Source organism: Littorina saxatilis, linkage group LG3 (genome assembly GCF_037325665.1).
Source record: "Littorina saxatilis isolate snail1 linkage group LG3, US_GU_Lsax_2.0, whole genome shotgun sequence".
Classification (NCBI taxonomy): Eukaryota; Metazoa; Mollusca; class Gastropoda; order Littorinimorpha; family Littorinidae; genus Littorina; species Littorina saxatilis.
In genome coordinates, this window is record NC_090247.1 from 63361908 (window position 1) to 63383601 (window position 21694).

At 38.9% G+C, this 21694-nt stretch overlaps 2 long non-coding RNA genes across 2 annotated transcripts in view; one reads left to right on the top strand and one right to left on the bottom strand.

The window, feature by feature from the left end:
- Positions 1-21694, top strand: part of LOC138962918 (uncharacterized) — a 204326-nt gene that overhangs the window by 28604 nt on the left and 154028 nt on the right. The window lies entirely within an intron of this gene.
- On the bottom strand, positions 14752-19583 carry LOC138961013 (uncharacterized). The gene is made up of 4 exons (XR_011454120.1): positions 19186-19583; positions 18700-18842; positions 15413-15515; positions 14752-14885 (listed from the first exon to the last, which is right to left on the bottom strand). It is a non-coding gene; the product is annotated as an uncharacterized lncRNA (long non-coding RNA).

A 21694-nucleotide genomic window follows, 5' to 3' on the forward strand; every position in this document is an offset into this window, starting at 1 on the left:
ACTGTTTTCCGGGTGACATTTCTTGAACCTTTCACTTTTTCTTCACGCGTAGAGAGGCACTGGATCCGAGAGGCACTGTTTAATACTACCTAATCGAACGAACTCGAAAGCGGCATAGAAATAAAAACATTCCAGTTCGTCTTATGGATATAAACTGGTCACGAGAGAGTGCTGAGTACTTACAGTATGTATATGTTTAGATGTGTGTGTATGGTGCGTGTTGTTTGTTGTCGTTGCAACCAGTCTGTGTATCGTTTCCCCTGCTGTGTTGTGTTAGTCCTCCCAAATACCATTTGAAAACGTCTTTTAACAAGACCATGTTTCGACAGCCCAGACGGGGAGGATCCTCGATAGCTCACAGGGTATATCATGTTTTTCGCCGTTTTTTAAAGAATCCTTTCAAATGTACTATTCCAAAAGTACCCTATGACACGACTCGAGTGGCAAAGAACATTCTCTGCAATTCCTGTCTCAGTCCGTGCAGCCGTTTCGGGTCCTATCGTCATCCTACACACAGACACACAAGAACCAGCTTTAAAAGTTAGATTATGTAAGAACCATGTGAACCAGTGATTTTTTCTTATGTACATCAGATAGTACAGTATTTCCGCTTTATGAAAAGCTATATTTCAAAAACAAAACTAGAGATTTGAATTTTGACCACTTTTCCCCCTTTCTGTCACCAGTACTGAAGAACAACTCACATACTCAAAACTGTATTTGGAGGGTGTAGACACACTTTAAAGATGTAGTCTATCTATGACTTTCCGGGCCTAGGTGTTTAATTAAAAAGATAGGTCTGAGAATCCTATCGTCTAACTGGGCCTTAACAGCTTCCTCCAAACCTTGACTTTTGCGCAGGTAACGTCCTGTTTGCTCTCTTAGGGCTGAGTATGCTTTATTTTCTAGAGGGATTGAGAGGAAAACTTAAACGCCTCCGCAGAGACTCGAACTCAGGACCTCGATAATTCAGGACCAATGTTCTAACCACTAGGGTACTGCGCCAATTGTGATAAATAAAACATAAAAATATGATTTGATTTATGCTATTCTTGAAACAGCATCTATTTTACACATTGCTCAGAAGTGAATATAACTATTTCTTTGATAGCTGTTTGTCACTGCACATATTTTGGTAGTGATTGAATTAGAGTCTTTGTTTTAACTTTACTTGCATGTTGTAAATAGCCTATGAGACATCGGAGACATCACATGGCGGCGTAAACATTTGCTGCAAATCATAGAAACGTGTTTGCAAAATAACGGCGAATGTTAAAGGCACAGTAAGCCTCCCGTAAACCATCACAGATACTGTCAGGCTTTTACACACAGTACAAACACCCTTTCATTTACACACTCACCTCTTGAGAACATCCTAGGTGCCCTCCGTAAAGAGCGAGCAATTTTCAAAGAATTTATTTTTGCGTGGTTTATTTTACCCCTGAGCCATCGTGAACCCGTGTGATCCAGTTTCCCTTGTTCACAATGTAGTCGTCAGTTAGTAATCTGAATGCGACTCGATGTGAGCTTATCTGCAATAGCACGTTATTATGTACCTCTGACTATGCACGAAACAAACGGCTGTGGTTCACAAGAACTCTAGCGATGGCTTTTGACTGTTCAGAGGAACTGGCGATAGACATAAACCGTCGTCTGCTACGAGAACCACGACCTTGCGTGACCCTGCTTCCGGGCTTTTCTTTTTTCAAACTTTCAAAACTTCGAATTGTTCTGATCTTGTCTTGATGAAAAAAGAATTCTTTAAGAATGTTTGTGTAACAAGCTGTCAATCTATTATTTAGATTTTAAAAGTTAGGTCTATAGCGCCAAAACTCACCACGGTCCGATTGTCTCTGAGCAAATCCGCAAAATTAATTCTTTAAAAATTGCTCGCTCTTTACGTAGGGCACCTAGGATGCTCCCGTTTGGTAAGCGTTCAAATGGAAGGGTGTTTATACTGTGTGTAAAAGCCTGACAGTATCTGTGATGGTTTACGGGAGGCTTACTGTGCCATTAAAGTTTTTGCAACGCATGAATAGTAATTACACCGTAGCATAGAATGAAATTATAAATTTGTCATCGTTTTCGAATTGTTTGAGTAACCTAGCGGTTAGGGCATTGGCCCCGAAATGTCTAGGTCCCGGGTTCGAATCTCTTTCGAGACGTTTATTTTTTCCTCTCAATCCCTCTTTAAAATAAAGTATGCTTAGCCCTGAGAGAGCGACCAGGAAGTTACCAGCATAAATGTAAAAGTCAAGCAGTGTAAGTCGAGTGTCAGGCCGCCTTCGGTGAAAAGAATAGACGTTTTCAGAAGTAACTCTGTCAGGATTTACAAGCGGAAGGGAGTTTCGCCCGGCTAACAAAACCTCGCACAAACAACTTTAACAGGAAACACATGGTCAAACGGGAAAAACATGGTCGACCACTTAAAACAACGCGCTTTTTTACATTTAGTCGAGTTTTGACTAAATGTTTTAACATAGACGGGGGAATCCAGACGAGGGTGTGGTGTCTGTGTGTATGTGTAGAGCGATTCAGAGAAAACAACTTTACCGATCTTCATGAAACTTTACATGAGAGTTCCTGAGTATATCCCCACAAATTGTTTTCATTTTTTGGAAAAATGTCTTTGATGACGTCATATCCGGCTTTTTGTGAAAGTTGAGGCGGCACTGTCTCATTTTTCATCCAAATTGGTTTAAATTTTGGTCAAGTAATCTTCGACGAAGGCCGGACTTTGGCATTGCATTTCATCGTGGAGGCTTACAAATTAATTGATTGGTTTATTATCCAACTTTTGAAAGATTATCTTGAAACCAAACTAATAAACGATGACGTAATTTGAACTACACAGTCCGGATGATGTGGGTCGTGGACGACCCATATGGAATTACGTAAGGAATTTTTCGCTGTTTATCCTCATTCGGATGGCGTGGGTCGTGTACGACCCATACTCTGCAAAGAGGCAGCAACACTTGTATTCCTATTCGGATGGCGTGGGTCGTGTATGACCCATACTTTTTACGTTGAATCTTTCTTTGAAAAGTATGGGTCGTACACGACCCACATCATTCGGACTGTGTAGTCCAAAGCGTGATCCAGTGAAGGTTAAACGAAAGGGTGTTTGTACTGTGTCTAAAAGCCTGACAGTATCTGTGATGGTTTACGGGAGGCTTACTTTGCATTTAATCTCGCTTTGAAAAGCTCTTGAAATGTTGTCCACACGTCAAACAAAAACGGTGTTTCATGCTGCTGTCTTTCAAGTACTCCACCCAAGTCTGCTGAATGTTTGATAAGCATTTGTGAAATCTACCTGACTCAATTGTCGTGATATCTTGTGTTCGACATTCTGCCGGCTACTTTCGCTTAAAAACAAAATGTACATGTCATATGTAATAAGATTTACTGTTGAAATCTTACTTAGTTCTTATTGACTTGCTTGTTGCAAGACATGGAGATTCATACTTCAGTTGATTAACACTTGACGTGATTATCAGCCTTGGTACGTGATCATCGCTACATTACTTTTCCTGTCCATGTGTGTCTCTGTCCTTGCTTTTCGTCGTACAGTGTGCTTCCCAGACTACTTTTGTTTGTTTGTTTGTTTGCTTAACGCCCAGCCGACCACGAAGGGCCATATCAGGGCGGTGCTGCTTTGACATATAACGTGCGCCACACACAAGACAGAAGCACAGGCTTCGTGTCTCACCTAGTCACATTATTCTGACACCGGACCAACCAGTCCTAGCACTAACCCCATAATGCCAGACGCCAGGCGGAGCAGCCACTAGATTCCCATTCTAAAGTCTTAGGTATGACCCGGTCGGGGTTCGAACCCCACGACCTCCCGATCACGGGGCGGACGCCTTACCACTAGGCCAACCGTGCCGGTCCCAGACTACTATTTCCTGTTCTTTCAATAACGTGTTTTCCTCATTTGAAAGGAGTTTTCCAAACAACTATTTCCTGTTATTTCAATAACGTGTTTTCCTCATTTGAAAAGGGCTTTGGTAGTATGCCAACGTACTTGACTTCCAATCGAAGTTGTTTTGTCATTCGGTCTTTATGATTTGCTGGGTGAAAAGGCCGAGCCAGGACAGAGAAGTGCTACATGGAGATAAAGCTTCTAAAGAACAACCATGCACAACAACACACAACCTTGTCAATAGGGCGTTACACCATTACACTATTTTGAATGCTTCATGACACTTGCTAAAAGTGTTTAAACAGAGAATTTTCTGAACAAAATTATTCTTGGCGTTGATCGTGATTCAAAGAGGAAGACCCGAATGCTTGCCGCTTCCTACAATGCAAACAATACTGTCCCCGTATGGGCTTGGTAATCCGAATGTAATGCGACCAGCTGACGACTTACAGTGTGTGTGTGTGTGTGTGTGTGTGTATGTATGTGTGTGTGTGTGTGTGAGTGTGTGTGTGTGTGTGTGTGTGTGTGTATTTGTGCGTGTGTGTGTGTGAATGTGTGTGTGCTAGTGTGTGTATGTGTATGTGCGTGTGTCTGTGTCTGCATGTGTATGTACGTGCGTTCATGCGTGCGTGGGTTTGCGTGTGTGTGTGTGTGTCAATGTGAGAGAAAGACACAGAAAAAGGGAGAGAGACAGAGTGACAAGCAAAGAGATACTATCAGTCCATTTCTCTACCTTGGATAACCAGTCTCAGTGTCTGTTTGCCTCTCTCTCTCTCTCTCTCTCTCTCTCTCTCTCTCTCTTTCTCTCTCTCTCTCTCTCTCTCTCTCTCTCTCTCTCTCTCTCTCTCTCTCTCTCTCTCTCTCTCTCTCTCTTAACACAATATCTTGCAATGGTGGCTATCCATGGCAAAGCGATTTTTGTCTTTCTTAAAAAGTCTGGATGGAACTGTAACTTCTAGTTATATGATGCATGGCTTAGCAATGTCGCCCCTGCGTAAAGATATCATTGACCACAACGCTTAAAAGGATTATACCCGGTGTAACACGAAATTTTTACTCCACGAAAAATTTACTCCGGAGTAAACATTTCGTACGAAATTCTTACTCCGAGTACACTTTTCGTACGAGAAAAGAACTCCCCAAGGCACGAAAAAATTACTCCCTTCACGAAATGTTTACTCCCCATTTTTTTACTTCCAGTAAAAATCTCGTACGCAAAAATGGGATGCGGGCGAAGGGATACTGCCAATAAGTGATCTCGCGCAAATGAATGTCGCGCTACCCTCCTTCCACCCCTTCCACCACCAAGACTAACAGGTATCCTTGGCATTCGATGTCATTAATCCCACTCGTTTTGGGCTTATTTTTGTGGGCCACAAACGCAAAATGTGCCCCACAAAATATGGGGCACAAAATGTGGGGCACAAATACAGTTTGTGGCCCACAAACAGAAGGCCTTATTAAAATATGGGACACAAAATGTGCCCCTTAAAAATAAAGGCAAATAAAATAAGCCCTTAAACAAAATGTGAAGCTTTATTTTGTGGGCCATAATTTTACACTGATGACTTTCGCGAGTAGTCGGTTTTAAGACACAATAAAACGCTCTTCCTTAGTGGAGTAGATGAATGGTATTGATGACGAAAAAACATGGCGGCGTTCGTAACAGACATCAAATATTTGGCAGTTCAACACGTCCACCAGAGAAATATATCGACAAAGAAGTTGAAACACCGACTGCCTTTCTGAAGGAATTCAATCGGGATGTGAATGGTACAGCTGATTTTGGACACGGTCTGCCTTGAATGGGAAGGTTGGCGATGAATCGCACTGTCTACACTACACTCTACACTTGACTTACAGGACAGTCATCGACATCGGTTTGGATCAACCAGCGGGTAAGTTATTGTTTTTAAAATCCAAGACATGACCATTGCAAACGTGGCCTTTGTAGGACTGAGCAAGATTTTTCTGTTGTGTACATGTGTGTGTGTTAGTGAGTAACTGGGTGTGACTGTGAGTCAATGAGTGTGTGTTTGTTGTGTTCTGTTGTTTACTCAAGTTTAGAAAATGCTTGATCTTTAATCTGCATGCATAGAATGAAATGCTGCTGTATCAGTGTATGAACTGTTGTGTTTTGTTGTTTACTCAAGTTTAGAAAATGCTTGATCTTTAATCTGCATGCATAGAATGAAATGCTGCTGTATCAGTGTATGAACTGTTGTGTTCTGTTGTTTACTCAAGTTTAGAAAATGCTTGATCTTTAATCTGCATGCATAGAATGAAATGCTGCTGTATCAGTGTATGAACTATGGTTGTAAAAGAATAAACAAAACAATTACTGAATTAGTGAGTGATTTGGCCCTGATACTGTGATAGTGAAGTTGAAATAATACTTATTTCATTTTTAAGACATGTAATATTGTTATGTTAATTACTTAATTATATGGGGTTTTTTCAGGCCTCCCGAGAAACCAGAGATGATATGCATCATTCATACAGCTCCTGTCTTCCAGTTCCAACAGTTTACCTTTTACATGGATACATGTACTGGAGAGGTATCAGGATGACTTGGCGTTGTGCTTTACAAATTACAGACTACCCCTGAAGAGTAAGTATATTAACTAAGTTACACATTTCTTTACCAGTACCACTTACAGTATCTATTTTGCTTGTCAAATCTTTGGTAAAATAACATTAGGTATTGGTGATGGTAGTCTGAAGCTATAAACATGTACTGTTGTAGATAATTCAGCAGTCTTTTGTTCTTCGTAAATTGTATTACAAGTACTTTGTAATTGTAGATGAAATTATTCATACATTTGAAGATGCATAGTAATACTGTGCATCTAGTAAATTGGTATGATGTACTTTGTATACATAATGGTACAAATATCTTTATTTTCTCTCTCCTTCCCATCTTAAAGTTTGTTGCAACCCTATACTCAAAAAGTGCACTGTTTGTATGAACATTGATTGATTGAACTATTGCGATGCAAGAAAGTAAAACATGAAATAGCTAGAATGAAAGATTTACTCATTACTGGAATTATTATAAATACAGTCAGTCCTTTCCTTGGCTCACAATCACATTCACAGATCTGGCCAGTTTTTGTGGTTTTTTTTTAACATGGAATAAGAATTACAATGTAAATTGTAATACCACCTGTGTACTTGGATAACTACTTCTACATTCAACACCCTGACTGCCCCTGCGCAGAGTTAGAATTTTCAGAATGAATTCACATCACATTTCACAACAAAACTGTAAGGTGTCAACGCTAAATAGGGAATGTGTGTGGGATGAGGGCTCATGCTGAATTTAAAAAAATAGTAAATTTTCATCACACTCCAGAAAAGCTGCTCACATCAGCAGCACAACTAGATATCATGTCGTTAAAAAGGTTCTTGTGAGGAAGTCTTTAATTTTAATGATGAAAGATTATCTTTTTAATTTTAATGATGAAAGTATATGGCCCAAAGTCAGAATAGGTGTCCATTTTTGTGACATACAAAATCAATTTTAAAAATGAACATTTTCTTTGTTTTGAAAATAGAGATGTATTTTAGAGCATAAATACGCAAGGAACAGCTATGATTTAAGAAAACTCATGTTTGATCACTTCACAGATTCAGGTTTAAAAGTTTGCAGGAGTTCATAACTTCACACCGTCACAAAATTTAGACTTGTTAAATCATTGTTGCTACATGTATTGGGTCTGTTTTAGACATCTGAGCAAATTGCTACAGCAAATTACTTTGCATTTCAAGCAAGTTAAACTTGTTTTGGCCACGCATGATGCAGATGTGAACTCCATTAATGGGAAGTTCATAACTTCACATAATTTACTTTTATTGGTATAATAAATTTAATTTATACAGGCAGGAAACAATTTGTTTTGTTTTTTAATCTGAAAAAGGTGAGCTGGAACATGAAGGTAATTTTTGAAGATGAAGTGTGGAGAAGATTTTTTGGTTATCTGTATTATTTATAGAAATTAATATTGTCACAATTTTTTCACAGCAAATATTGGCATAAGTTATCATTAAATCTACAATTTTGCTGTTTTTGTGCAAAATGTGCTTGAAAAGTACCATCAAAAGGATTTCAATACACCAAAATGTTTGTCTGACTCAAAGAGTTGGCAGAAACTGAAAAGTTTTTTTAGAATGTCCTAGGAGTTCATAACTTCACACCGTGACATCACAAACTATGGCTAATTCAAACCAAAGTAAGAAAGTGCATATGTCATCTTATTTTCTCTCCAGCTACTCTTTGTAATCAACATACAACTAAGTAATAAAAGTAAAACATTTGTGAAAACAAACGATAACAAAAATCATAAAATGTGAGCGTGCGCATAACTTCACAAGAATTTTTGTTATGTTGGTCTCTAGTACAGTTACTGTATAATATATTTGCAAAACAATGACAAACTGAGAACACAGAGTTATAGTATAGGCTAAAGCTGCACTTATATTACAAAATCAGATTTTAATTGCCAAAATAAAACAAATTGTTTGAAACTTGTGAAAGTTCATAACTTCACATCAATCACACATTTATACTAAAATAACTAACTAAAGTCTCTTGCAAATAATTCTAAACAACTTAATGATTTACTAAACCAAACTCAGTCATGAAAACTGTTACCGAAATCATTATTTAGTTAGTGTTTATGTCAGCTGACTGTGTGTTCATAACTTCACATCATTTATTTAACTGAAAAGCTACGTACTAAAATCTGCTGGTAAATTAAAATAAAAATGACATCAAACTGTAACAGCCTACTCTGGAGAAGAGCAGCACATCATTTGAGGTAGTGATTTAGTGTAGTAAATTAATTATTGTGTATAAATCATACTCATGGCATGTGTTCATAACTTCACACCGTGGGGCTGAGGGTCAGTTGATGTGAAGTTATGTACACCGTGCAGTCAACCCAGATTCATGCTGGAATTATCAAAATGTAATTTTGAGGGTTGATATTCAGAAAACTTCTTACAAAATGTCCAGATAAAGTCAAATGTACTCTTTTGCTATTAACAAGGCATTATTTTAAACACGCCCTTGAAAAATGAGCTTCAGTTATGTGAAGTTATGAACTTCATGACAAAACGGCTAAGTACTTCAGAAAGAAACAGTCAGCAGCCAGTAGATTCTTTTTGTGATGAAAATCTTGGTACAGTGTAATTTGGAAACTGAAAATAGTCATTTTACATATATTTTGGGTTTTGACATGAGTTAGTAACTCTCACATAAAAATAGTGCGCAAGACACAGAGAAAATGGCTAACTAAAGCATACTGCTTGACTTTAGTGACAAAAATTGCTTAGTATCTAAATCTAATGTACTTTTATATGCAAAATTGCTGTTCCACTACAACCTTAACTTTCATGGCTAGCATTTAAGGACAAAAAACACTCTCAGTGGAGATAGTAGGAAAGTTCATAACTTTCTCACAAGAATTTTTTATTTCTCAATTACTCAAACACCAATGAATGAACTTGATGCAAACTTTCAGTGTGACTGCTGCTAGTGGATCCAAATGCATTACAAAGCTAGGTGTTCCCCAACCAGTCAATTTACTCATTTTATAAGGCAAAAGGTTGGAAAGTTCATAACTCTTTTTTCACAAGAAAATCTGCACGTAAACTTCAAACTACTTTTGAACATGCAAAAACAAGTCAAACAACCCTTTTTATGTTTTATACCTCTGCAAAACATACTGTAAAATACTTTTTTACAAAAATATATCAGGTTTCAATCTTTAATTATTATTTAGAGCTGATCAGTGAACATAAATGAAGTCTTACGGAAATAGTTATGAACTTTCTGTGAAATTTTGTCTCCCCATTTTCTGCAGGCTCACTGACAAAATTCAAAAACTTTGCTTTGTCAAAGGTACATTTGAGTTTTACTGGCTCAGTGAAAAGTCATTCATGACATTCTGTCCCATAAATATGACAGAGTAGACCATGTTTCAATATGCTGTAAGGTCATGTCACAAAAAATGGCCAAAATGTAGTGCTGCTGACTTAAGATAATGGCGACATTTTCATTAAAAACAACAACTGAGCACACAATGTTTCTCTAGGTGTGTACTTCATACTTTTTTTTACAAGTCTCATTAATCTTTACAAGGATTTTATTTTTCTTTGATGTACAAATCAGGTTAGAGCCAAGGTTGCACAGCTATTTCAGCTGTGGACACCATTTCAGACTTAAGGCCATATATCATATATATGTATCCATGAAAATTGAAATAAATGGCTTTCACAGGAACTGATGAAGGAATGATGGCACCTGTAATATTACAGAACAATGTTTACAGTTTAGTTCATAGTTGTCACTGTCAGTATCACCCACACCATTCTCCATCCCACTGATCTTGTGAGGAACAAGTATTACCTCCTTCCTACCTACCTTCCCGCACCCCCACTCCTAACACACACCCTCTTCTCAATACTCAAAACATATCCCCATCAGCGCACAGCAAAGTCTGGATGTGCTCAGTAATACATTTTCTTTATTTTCCAGGAAGTGAGGTGCCGAGATATGACGTGCAGGCAGCTTGCAGAGTGGTGCCTGGCTTTGCTGAGGATGATGATCAGATTCAGTCCATTCTGTGCTGACGGTGCTACCAGAACTGCTTTAATATAGCCCATCTAAAGAGGTTTTCTGTTGCCTTGGTGGTGAAATGAACATGTAACACATTAACAATAACATTCTACACAAATAATGTGTGGCGCGGTGTGGATCAAGGGTACATTTTTAACTTATGTAAGTTGTCAATTCAGCTAAATACAGGTAGTGTTTGGTATGCAGATATTTACTGACAGCAAACAGCGGTTTGTTTGTTTTTACTACATACAGTTGTGTTATCTTTTATTTTGTTTGAGTGCTTTAAATTAAGCTGTTCGCAAGCAGTATTTTACACACAGGCTTAGCTTTGGGAGATGTGAGTGTATGTTTCAGTCAATGCGTGTTAATTCATGTATAGACTTTTTTGTGCTATAGTAGAATTTAGATCTTTTAACTGCATTATGCACATGAAATGTGTTAACCCATGACTTTTTCTTCCTTTGAATCCTTGTCAGTACTTTATCTTGTTTAAAATGTTCATTGATTCTGTTTTGGGGTCGTTCTAGTGCAAATCAGGACTTGAAAAGGAGGGGGTCTTAACCCTTAGGCTGGTTGTCGCGACATATGTCGCGCTACTTTACGTATACTGTCACATGGGTGTCACGACATAGGTCGCGCTACTGGCTCAGTCTGTTTGGTCGGTTCCGATTACCTCCCATGGATGCGAAAATCTACATGACCGTTTTTCTTTATTTTTCTCTCTGTTAATTCACCAGTGGCTATGTAACATGTGTTACAGAATTGCACCAGTGTAAGGGTTAAAATGGAGGTAAATTCACAGAGGTTATGAACAGAAAGTCTGAAAAAAAAAGGTTTTAAAATGGAGGGGGTCTTAAAAGGGGGGTTCCACTGTATGACTATTGGGGATTATGTGCTGAGAATCCTACACAGAATTCTGTGCATAGAAGGCGGCCTGAATCTTGACCCACACTGCTGGCATGACCTTCATAGCTGCATTCAACGCTTTACTTTTACGCTGGTAACTTTACGGTTGCTCTCTCTCTGGATTGTATTGTATGGGGAGATTTATATAGCGCTTGACGTGACGTTTTCTCTAAGCGCTTTACATATTAATTTCTGCCGTGTGAGATGGAATTTTTTTACACAATATATCACGCACTCACATCGGCCAGCAAACCTCAAGCCTATTAGGGCGAGCATTCACCTTTCACGGCCTTTATTCCAAGTCACACGGGTATTTGGTGGACATTTTTAGCTATGCCTATACAATTTTGCCAGGAAAGACCCTTTTGTCAATCGTGGGATCTTTAACATGTACACGAAGGGACCTCGGATTTTCGTCTCATCCGAAAGACTAGCACTTGAACCCGCCACCTAGGTTAGGAAAGGGGGGAGAAAATAGCGGCCTGACCCAGGGTCGAACACGCAACCTCTCGATTCCGAGTGCAAGTGCATTACCACTCGGCCACCCAGTCCTAAGCATTGAGCATTTTTATTTCAACCAAGGGGAAAAATTAAATGCCTCTGCAGAGATTCGAACCTAGGACCTAGATTTTCAGGCCGATGTCCTAACCACTAGGTGGTTTTTTTTTATTGTAAGATGGATATATATGTCTAGCAGATGCAGCTACATGTACAAATGTGCCAAATTAAAACTTGCATTCTCAGCCTATAATCTTTGGCCATTCATGCGAGTACTAAATATTGTGAATGCATGTGAGACTGCCTTGTTTTACTTTTGTGAAATGTGTGAACTCACTTTGTTTACATCTTTGTGTTAATAAATGCAGTTTATCAGTTACCTCTGTTTGTTTCTTCTGCAAGTATGTCAAATGGCCCACACACACCCTCATGCGCACAGACACACACAAAATCAGATCTCAAGTGTAAGTATTCTTTTTGCAGTTTTATTTTAATGCCCATAATCAGTCAAACAAATATATCATCACACTTGCACCTAAGCTTAACAGTAGCAGTCCTGCATACATATATGTAATGTGTAAGTGTTTCAGGTCACCATCTGTCCTGGCTTGAACATGCAATAAGAACACCTCTACACAAACACATGTACAGTCAACCGGCTAGCTGCTACTTCCCTGTAAGGCATATTTTTCTAAGAATTAATCGATTTTCTGCAGACAGCAGCCAGGTAGTGGATCTTTAGTATATGTCCAAGCAGACGGTTGATCTTAGTACAACACATCAAGGAAATATTTTTTAAAAACAGATCCAACATCTTACCTTCCAAAGTTCATAATCAATAAAGAAGAATGGTATGTTACTGGAACCCTTTATTTATGACTTAAGGCAATGTGCGGCAGTAAAATTACCAAACTTAAACTTGAAGAATACAGTCAAGGAATAACTTGGTTTTCTGGGTAGTTATTGAAGTGACTTATTAAAATGAATGAAAACATTGTGGATGGATATTGACTGCTGTTGCGATGAAAACTGGCATTTACAGCGTCATATGGGATTTCTAGAAAACGGCTTTACAGCAACATCATACATCAGAAATTCATAATATTTGGCACAAGGATACACATGTATTATCTACAATCATATAGAATGTGTTTGTTTGTTTTTTAAACAACTACAGTTGAATTTAAATTAATTATTGTAATGAATATGCAGTGAGAAATTCGTTCATTCTTATCTTTTTTTCTTTATTTGGTGTTTAACGTCGTTTTCAACCACGAAGGTTATATCGCGACGATTCATTCTTATGACAAAAGATATTAAAATTCAACTGTAGTCTGTTGTAAAAAAAAATCGTTCTATATGATTGTAGATATGATACATGTGCATTTTTGTGCCAAATATTAGGAAGTTCTGATGTATGATGTCGCTGTTAAACTGTTTCCTAGAAATCCAATGTAACGACTGTTTCCATAGCAACGGCACTCTATGTCAATCAGTATTCACAATCCTTCGAAAGCGGTGTATGGCTGCCTAAATGGCGGGGTAAAAACGGTCATACACGTAAAAATCCACTCGTGCAAAAACATGAGTGTACGTGGGAGTTTCAGGCCACCAAGACAGAAGAAGAAGAAGTATTCACAATTGTTCTATTTATTTTTATGTCACTTCCCAGAAAACCAGGTTATTCCATGTATTCTCCAAATTCAATTTTACTGCCGCACATTTCCTTAACAAAATGTAAGATTTACTGTACTTTGACCTAGCAGTTTTTGTAAGTGGACAGGCCGTAGTTTTATTTCGGTGGCATAATTCAATGCGCTTCGTCAAAATGTCTCGAACTTAAACCAAAAGCAGACGCAAGACTTATGGTCAGTTGGAGTTGTCTCCCGTACTCCTAACTTTAATGTACTGCAGACAGGTGTACCCAAACAGCCCATATCACATAGGGTTTGGAATTCTCGAAAACACAAGATCCGCACTGCACAACTTCAGTGCACATGTACGCGAGAGTGCTCGGTCGCTTTTTGAAAATGTGTATCTTGAGAGAAAAATATAGAATAGTGCGCTGTCCGAAGGAATGGAGTCAAGTTCTTATCGGACAATGACAGCGCTCAGTTCAAAACAATAGGACATCTGACCGCCATGCGCCTATGTGAATCGGACATTTGAGCCTTTCAATCTGTCTACGTTTGACGTCTGACGACATCCCCGAGGCTTTTACATGAAAAAATAAGACCATACGGGCACATACCAAAAATGAACTGCCTCAAGGCTCTCTATGCAGAGTGGTATCCTTCAGTGGTAAATTCAGGTACAGCTTCTTTTAAAGAAAAAAAAATTCACCGAAACCACCAAAACATCTACCTCACTACAGAAAGCAGTCAAAGTGTTGATTTTTGGTCTGTGACCAAGTGGAGGGATGGTCTTATCCCATGTTAAAGGTGAGGACAACTTTTTAAATGAGGCGTAGTGGGCCTTTAAAACATTGACACAAATTTACAACAGCAACAAGTTGTAATGCTCAGTACAACCAATACTGAGCAGGGGCGGATCAGTTGCTTTGTAAGGGGGGGGGGGGGGGGGGGCACTTTGAATCGAAAGTGAATGTGATGGGCGTGAAGCGCCCAAATTTGCTAGGGGGGTCCGGGGGCATGCCCCCCGGAAAAATGTTTGGCCCAAAGAAGCAAAATGGTGCCATCTGGTGCCATTTGAACTTAGAAATGGTCATAGAATCACTTTCCAAATTTTTTCTTCTTTTTTTTCGGGGGGGGGGGCACGTGCCCCCCTGTGCCCCCCCCCCCTCGTCCGCCCCTGCTGAGTGGACATTTACTGCCGCTGTAGCTGTAGTTTCCCCATCGATCACAGCTGGACTTGGATAGCACTGCTTTTCATCCACATTCACTGGCCAGGTCTTCTCATCTTCTGTCCCTACTGACAAATGAATGACAAAGGAACTGATCTTAAATCCAAACACAATGACAAGAACAAGTTTTAAGTATGAGTAAGGAGTAAATTGTGTTTGTAACTGACACACACACTAAACCCACATAAATGCCAAGAGCGTAAACATTCTAATTCCCTGGTAGACAAGTTCTAACGCCTACTTTTTAACATATATGAAATATAGAAGACACATTCCCTGTCAGCGCTTGCTATCAAATTCAAAAAGCAAAGCAAAGGTGTGTAACATCAATCTGCAGGGCTAGAAAAATCTGCAGGTATTATAATATTAATGTCTGGCAGCTCTCCTGACTGGCCAGGGAAAATCAAACACACACACACACACACACACACACACACACACACACACACACACACACACACACAAGAGATACAAGAAATGTTTTTGTCCACACTTCAGTTCTCACACACAAACACACACCAAGTCAGAATGTAACCAGAATTTGAGACTGAGAGGGAGGATAAAACACCATATGATCATGTAGCAAAACTCTTACCTGAATTGCCATTAGCATGAAATATTTCCCATTTGAGTCTTGACAGCCTCCGGATCATGAAGGAATCAATCTGCTTCTTCCACTGTGCCGGATCGATGCCAACCTGTAATATATAATATTGGCTGAAGTAACATTCCTCTGAGCACCAATTTTAAAACAGTTAGTTGACAGGACAAGTAGACTGTAGTACTAGGAGCTACATGCAGTATGATATTTACCTATGTGGAGGAACAACAAACACACTGTCCACAGAACCAGATGAATTTACACACGGCACCCTTCCCCATAAAACAACAACAACAAAAAACGACAACAAACGACCAAACCAACATTAACGCTTGATTCTTATGATACTGTGGGACAGGGGTGGCATTGATATTTTTCTAGAATATAAAATGTTATAAGTCCTTTTACATTTAGTGAAGTTTTGACTGAATCAGTGAACTGAATGTGTTCACATAGAGTGATAGACTGATATAGTGACAGACATACAATGTAGACAAGTTGATGTGTGCATATATAGCTATTCTGATGGACACGTGGGGGAATTCGGGGGCTGTGATTGGATGGTCTCACACATCCCTTTTCCGATCATCAAAGCATAACGCTACGAAAGTTGGCCATTTTTGCCGATATCCAAACGATATCGGCAATAACAAAGACGCATGGTTCCGGTTTCTTCCACGTGTATAAAGTACACGCATACCTCGCCAGGTTTGTTTCTGTCACTCTGTGACTAGTCGACAGACGATGCCATTTGCTTTGTGTGTGTTTTTGTTGTTGCTTACTGTACATGACATACATTACGTGTAAAATCCAGTTCTTTAACAGGCAACACACCTTGCAAATTTCCAGAAGCTGCAATCTGAAGCGACCTATCTCGGATTCTAGCAGACGACCTCTCCAATGTTTAACACAAAATCAGCAAACTCTCCTGTCACATAGAACGTCCATTGTATAGTGCAATGTTGAAATGAAGTTACCGGTCTGAAACATTTCGTTGGTTCTTCTGAGACAATCCTTGTTCTCTTATCATCTACAGATTTACCGCTGTCTTCACCACGCGAATTCCCAACAGAAGTCAGACTTTCGAACATACAATCTACGTAGGCAAGCATGATACGTCATGACGTCATATGATTCCTAACATAATGACGTAATGCTAAGCATCCGGTTATCTCGAGTTTTCTCCGTAATACATGTCCGTGGGTTTTTCAATGTTCGGTTATTTCCGTGGCTTCATGCGGAAAGGGAACCGTCGTCTGCAATCAACGACATGGACCATTCTGGTACTTGTCGCTGACAAAAACATGATTCTAACACAGAATTTAATGTCAGAATAGCTATATAAACGCTATTGTGTTTTCATCGTAGCAATAGGGTCCGATATTTAGACTCGAACAAGTATAATGCGACTCGTCTTCGACTCGTCGGCATTATACTTGTCTCGTCTAAATATCGGGCCCTATTGCTACGCTGAAAACACAATAGCTGTTAATATACATATGTATATTACATAACATGTATTTATACAACTCCTGCAATGCAACCGAGGGGTGGATTAAATCTAGTTGATTATTTTTAGACAAGTGAGAAATTAGAACGAACTACTTTGATTAAACCCAAAAATCACACGTGGATTATTCGAAGTAAGAATAAAGAGGGCTAAAAAATAATCAACACTAGAATTTATTTTTAGAACATTTCAAACCCAGACGATTGGACCCTGTTGCGGAAGAATACGTACAATGTTGACTCAAAACTATAACAACAATGGCTGACGTGTATGACTAGTCGACAGACGATGCCATTTGCTTTGTGTGTGTTTTTGTTGTTGCTTACTGTACATGACATACATTATGTAAAATCCAGTTCTTTAACAGGCAACAAACCTTGCAAATTTCCAGAAGCTGCAATCTGAAGCGACCTATCTCTGATTCTAGCAGACGATCTCTCCAATGTTTAACACAAAATCAGCAAACTCTCCTGTCACATAGAACGTCCATTATATAGTGCAATGTTGAAATGAAGTTACCGGTCTGAAACATTTAGTCGTTTCTTCTGAGACAATCCTTGTTCTCTTATCATCTACAGATTTACCGCAGTCTTCACCACGCGAATTCACAACAGTCAGACTTTCGAACATGTATACAATCTACGTAGGCAAGCATGATACGTCATGACGTCATATGATTCCTCGCATATTGACGTAATGCTAAACATCCGGTTATCCCGAGTTTTCTCCGTAATACATGTCCGTGGGTTTTTCAATGTTCGGTTATTTCCGTGGCTTCATGCGGAAAGGGAACCGTCGTCTGCAATCAACGACATGGACCATTCTGGTCCTTGCTGCTGACAAAAACATGATTTTAACACAGAATGTAATGTCAGAATAGCTATATAAACGCTATTGTGTTTTAATCGTAGCAATGGGGTCCGATATTTAGACGAGACAAGTATAATGCCGACGAGTCGGAGACTAAGAATAAAGTAAAAGAATAGGGACTATTTGAATGACGCGCATTTGACACTCTGAGTGATTAGGCTGAAATGAAATTGCCGACAAAATGTCGTCTGCATGACTGCATGTTCGACCCGTGTTGTTCGTTGTATAAATAGCTTAAACAATGACAACTCGTTGATTACTGGAAAATAAACCACTCGTGGGTATTTGCAGCCGCTTGGTAATTCACTCGTGTGCTCCGCACACTCGTGAATTACCAAGCGGCTGCAAATACCCACTCGTGGTTTATTTTCCAGTAATCAACTCGTGGTCATTGTTTAAGCTCTATATATATATGGTATGTATAGCATGTATGCACATGTGTGTAGAGCACAAAGGAAAAAAATAATAGAACTTGACACACAGTTTCACTGAGAATGAGATATCCTGACAGTGAGTGAGTGAGTGACTGTTTACAGCAATACATTGTACTTTATTAAACTTAAAGGTACACACTGAAAGTCATGCGCTTTTAGTATTAGTAATGATTCTAATACTGGAGGAACTGCATGATCATCATACTGGTGAAATAAAGCTAAGAGCTTCGAGCAGTTCTGTGGTTTGGACTCTAAGTCAGTAGGTGTTCATTATTTTATTATTATCCCTGAACATGAATTATACAAATAAAATGAAAACACTCTCTCAGTCTTGCTCACAGTCACACACACCTCCATATGAGTTATTCTGACCAGAACTTGAGAATCTGAGGGAGGGGAAGGAAAAAACACACTGTATCATAACACTGACAGTTGTACATAATAAAACCTCTTCACCTTACTCTTACCTGATTTGCGGCAGTGGCATCAAATATTTTACTTCTGTCAGTGACAGCCTCAAGATCATGCAGCAATCGGTTGGCTTTTTCGGCTGAGAGGAGACCTTGAAGTTGAACATACTAGCTCTAGCTCTCTTCTGATTGATGCCAACCTGCAATAAAATAATTGGGAACGGATCAGGTTACCTACTGATTTGAGTATTTCAAGTTAGACTCAATCTTTAAAAACAAAAAGAATTTATAAAATATTATGATCATGCACCTTGAAAAGAGGTTGCAAAAACGTGGTAGACTAGTGGTAATCTTCTTCTTCAAATTAATGAGAAAATCCCTGTACAGGGCAACTATCTAGTATCTACGTGTTGGTTCAGTGAACGATACCTTGCGCCTGTGGACTGACACACACAGTGACTCGAGTGAGTCGAAATGACACATGTTGCAACACATACTATCATAAACCCACTCTCAGTTATAAAACGAAACATGGAAACTTACCTCTGGTTAATATGCAAAGGTTCGCTCTCGCATTAGCAAACATCATTGCCATTGGAGATTCTTTCCAAACAGATCGCCTTCGACCGCCATTACTGAACTAAATACCGAAACGCAGTAGGTCTGAAAACCACGCTCAACATCCAAAATAAGGAGGACAAAAAAGAGCCCAAAACATTTTTTTGGGCAAAAACACTGTTTAAGCCCCACAAATATTTGTCCTTATTTTTTATGGAGCTCAATTTGTGCCCCTTATTTTACGCTCCACAAACACAGTTTGTGGCCCACAAAACCAAAATGTGCCCCACAAAAATAAGCCCAAAAATTTGTGGGGCACATTTCGCGTTTGTGGCCCACAAAAATAAGCCCAAAACGTGTGGGATTACTGACATCGAATGCCAAGGATAAACAGGGGACAAGGGAGTAAAAATGTCTTACACCTGGCATGGGAAGTTAAATTGCTTGTGTTGGGGTGAAGTAATTTATGTGTTATGTATTCGTCAGGGGAGTAACATTTTTTTACGAAATGTTTACTCGGAACTCACCTGTCTTGGGGAGTAATTTTCTCGTGTAATGGGGGAGTGCTTTTTTCGTAAAGGGAGTAACTTTTTCGTACGAAATGTTTACTCCGGAGTAAAAATCTCGTGGGAGTAATTTTCTCGTGTTACACCGGCCTTCGCCCAGAACGTCCACACCCAATAGCTGACTGGCTTTATACTTTCACGCTTGCTTCTCAAAGGACAATGACATAGCGTGTGGAGGTTTTTTTTTTACAAAAACTCATGTGGTGCATGAACAAGATATCCAGGTTCATCATTTTTTTCTGAACAGGCACATCTGAATCCGAGCATCAGTTTTGTATGCCCGCATCTAGAATCGGTTGGCTAAGGACATTGTGTAAAGTAAAGAGCTTAAGCTGTGATTTACATTCTCAAGAAAGAGTTGAAGAAATCAGAAGAAAAAAGAGGTAGATTAAAAAGGAGGATTTGCCCGTGGAAATTACACAAACAAATCTCGTCAGTTGCAAGTCTCTGAGTAAACAGAAAAATAAAGATCACCAGCATTTCCACCAGGGAACGAAAGAAAGAAGAAAAAAACAAGAGAGGAAAAAATTAACTAAAAAAAGGGAAAAGCGAGGGGGAAAAGAACATTTTCTTGTATGGCTAGTGCAAAAGTGCTAGCTCTTTCACAGCCTTAAATAGAAAGAAAAAGACAGTGTAACCCGCCTTTTACGATCTCCAAAAATCTGGAGAAAAAAATCAGGTCTTTAAAAGGAGGAAGTCTTAAACAGGATGTACATTTACAGAAGTTCTGAACCGCGAATTTGAAAAATCAAGATATTAAAAAATCAAAACTTGACTAAATGTAAAGACAAAACAAGTCGCGTAAGGCGAAAATACAACATTTAGTCAAGCTGTCGAACTCACAGAATGAAACTGAACGCAATGCAATTTTTAAGCAAGACCGTATACTCGTAGCATCGTCAGTCCTCCGCTCGTGGCAAAGGCAGTGAAATTGACAAGAAGAGCAGCGTAGTAGTTGCGCTGAGAAGGATAGCACGCTTTTCTGTACCTCTCTTCGTTTTAACTTTCTCAGCGTGTTTTTAATCCAAACATATAATATCTATATGTTTTTGGAATCAGGAACCGACAAGAAATAAGATGAAAGTGGTTTTAAATTGATTTCAAAAATTTAATTTTGATCATAATTTTTATATTTTTAATTTTCAGAGCTTGTTTTTAATCCAAATATAACATATTTATGTTTTGGGAATCAGAAAATGATGAAAAATAAGATGAACGTAAATTTGGATCGTTTTATGAAAATAATATTTTTTTTACAATTTTCTGATTTTTAATGACCAAAGTCATTAATTAACTTTTAAGCCACCAAGCTGAAATGCAATACCAAATCCCGGCCTTCGTCGAAGATTGCTTGGCCAAACTTTCAATCAATTTGATTGAAAAATGAGGGTGTGACAGTGCCGCCTCAACTTTTACAAAAAGCCGGATATGATGTCATCAAAGGTATTTATCAAAACAAAAATCTCCGGGGATATCATTCCCAGGAACTCTCATGTAAAATTTCATAAAGATCGGTCAGGTAGTTTGGTCTGAAGTGCTCTACACACACACACGCACAGACAAACACATACACTACGACCCTCGTCTCGATTCCCCCTCTATGTTAAAACATTTAGTCAAAACATGACTAAATGTAACAAGTCGCGTAAGGCGAAAATACAATATTTAGTCAAGTAGCTGTCGAACTCACAGAATGAAACTGAACGCAATGCAACGCAGCAAGACCGTATACTCGTGGTCCACCGCTCACGGCATAGGCAGTGAAATTGACAAGAAGAGCGGGGTAGTGGTTACGCTATGCTGCATAGCACGCTTTTCTGTACCTCTCTTCGTTTTAACTTTCTGAGCGTGTTTTTAATCCAAACATATCATATCTATATATTTTTGGAATCAGGAACCGACAAGGAATAAGATGAAAGTGTTTTTAA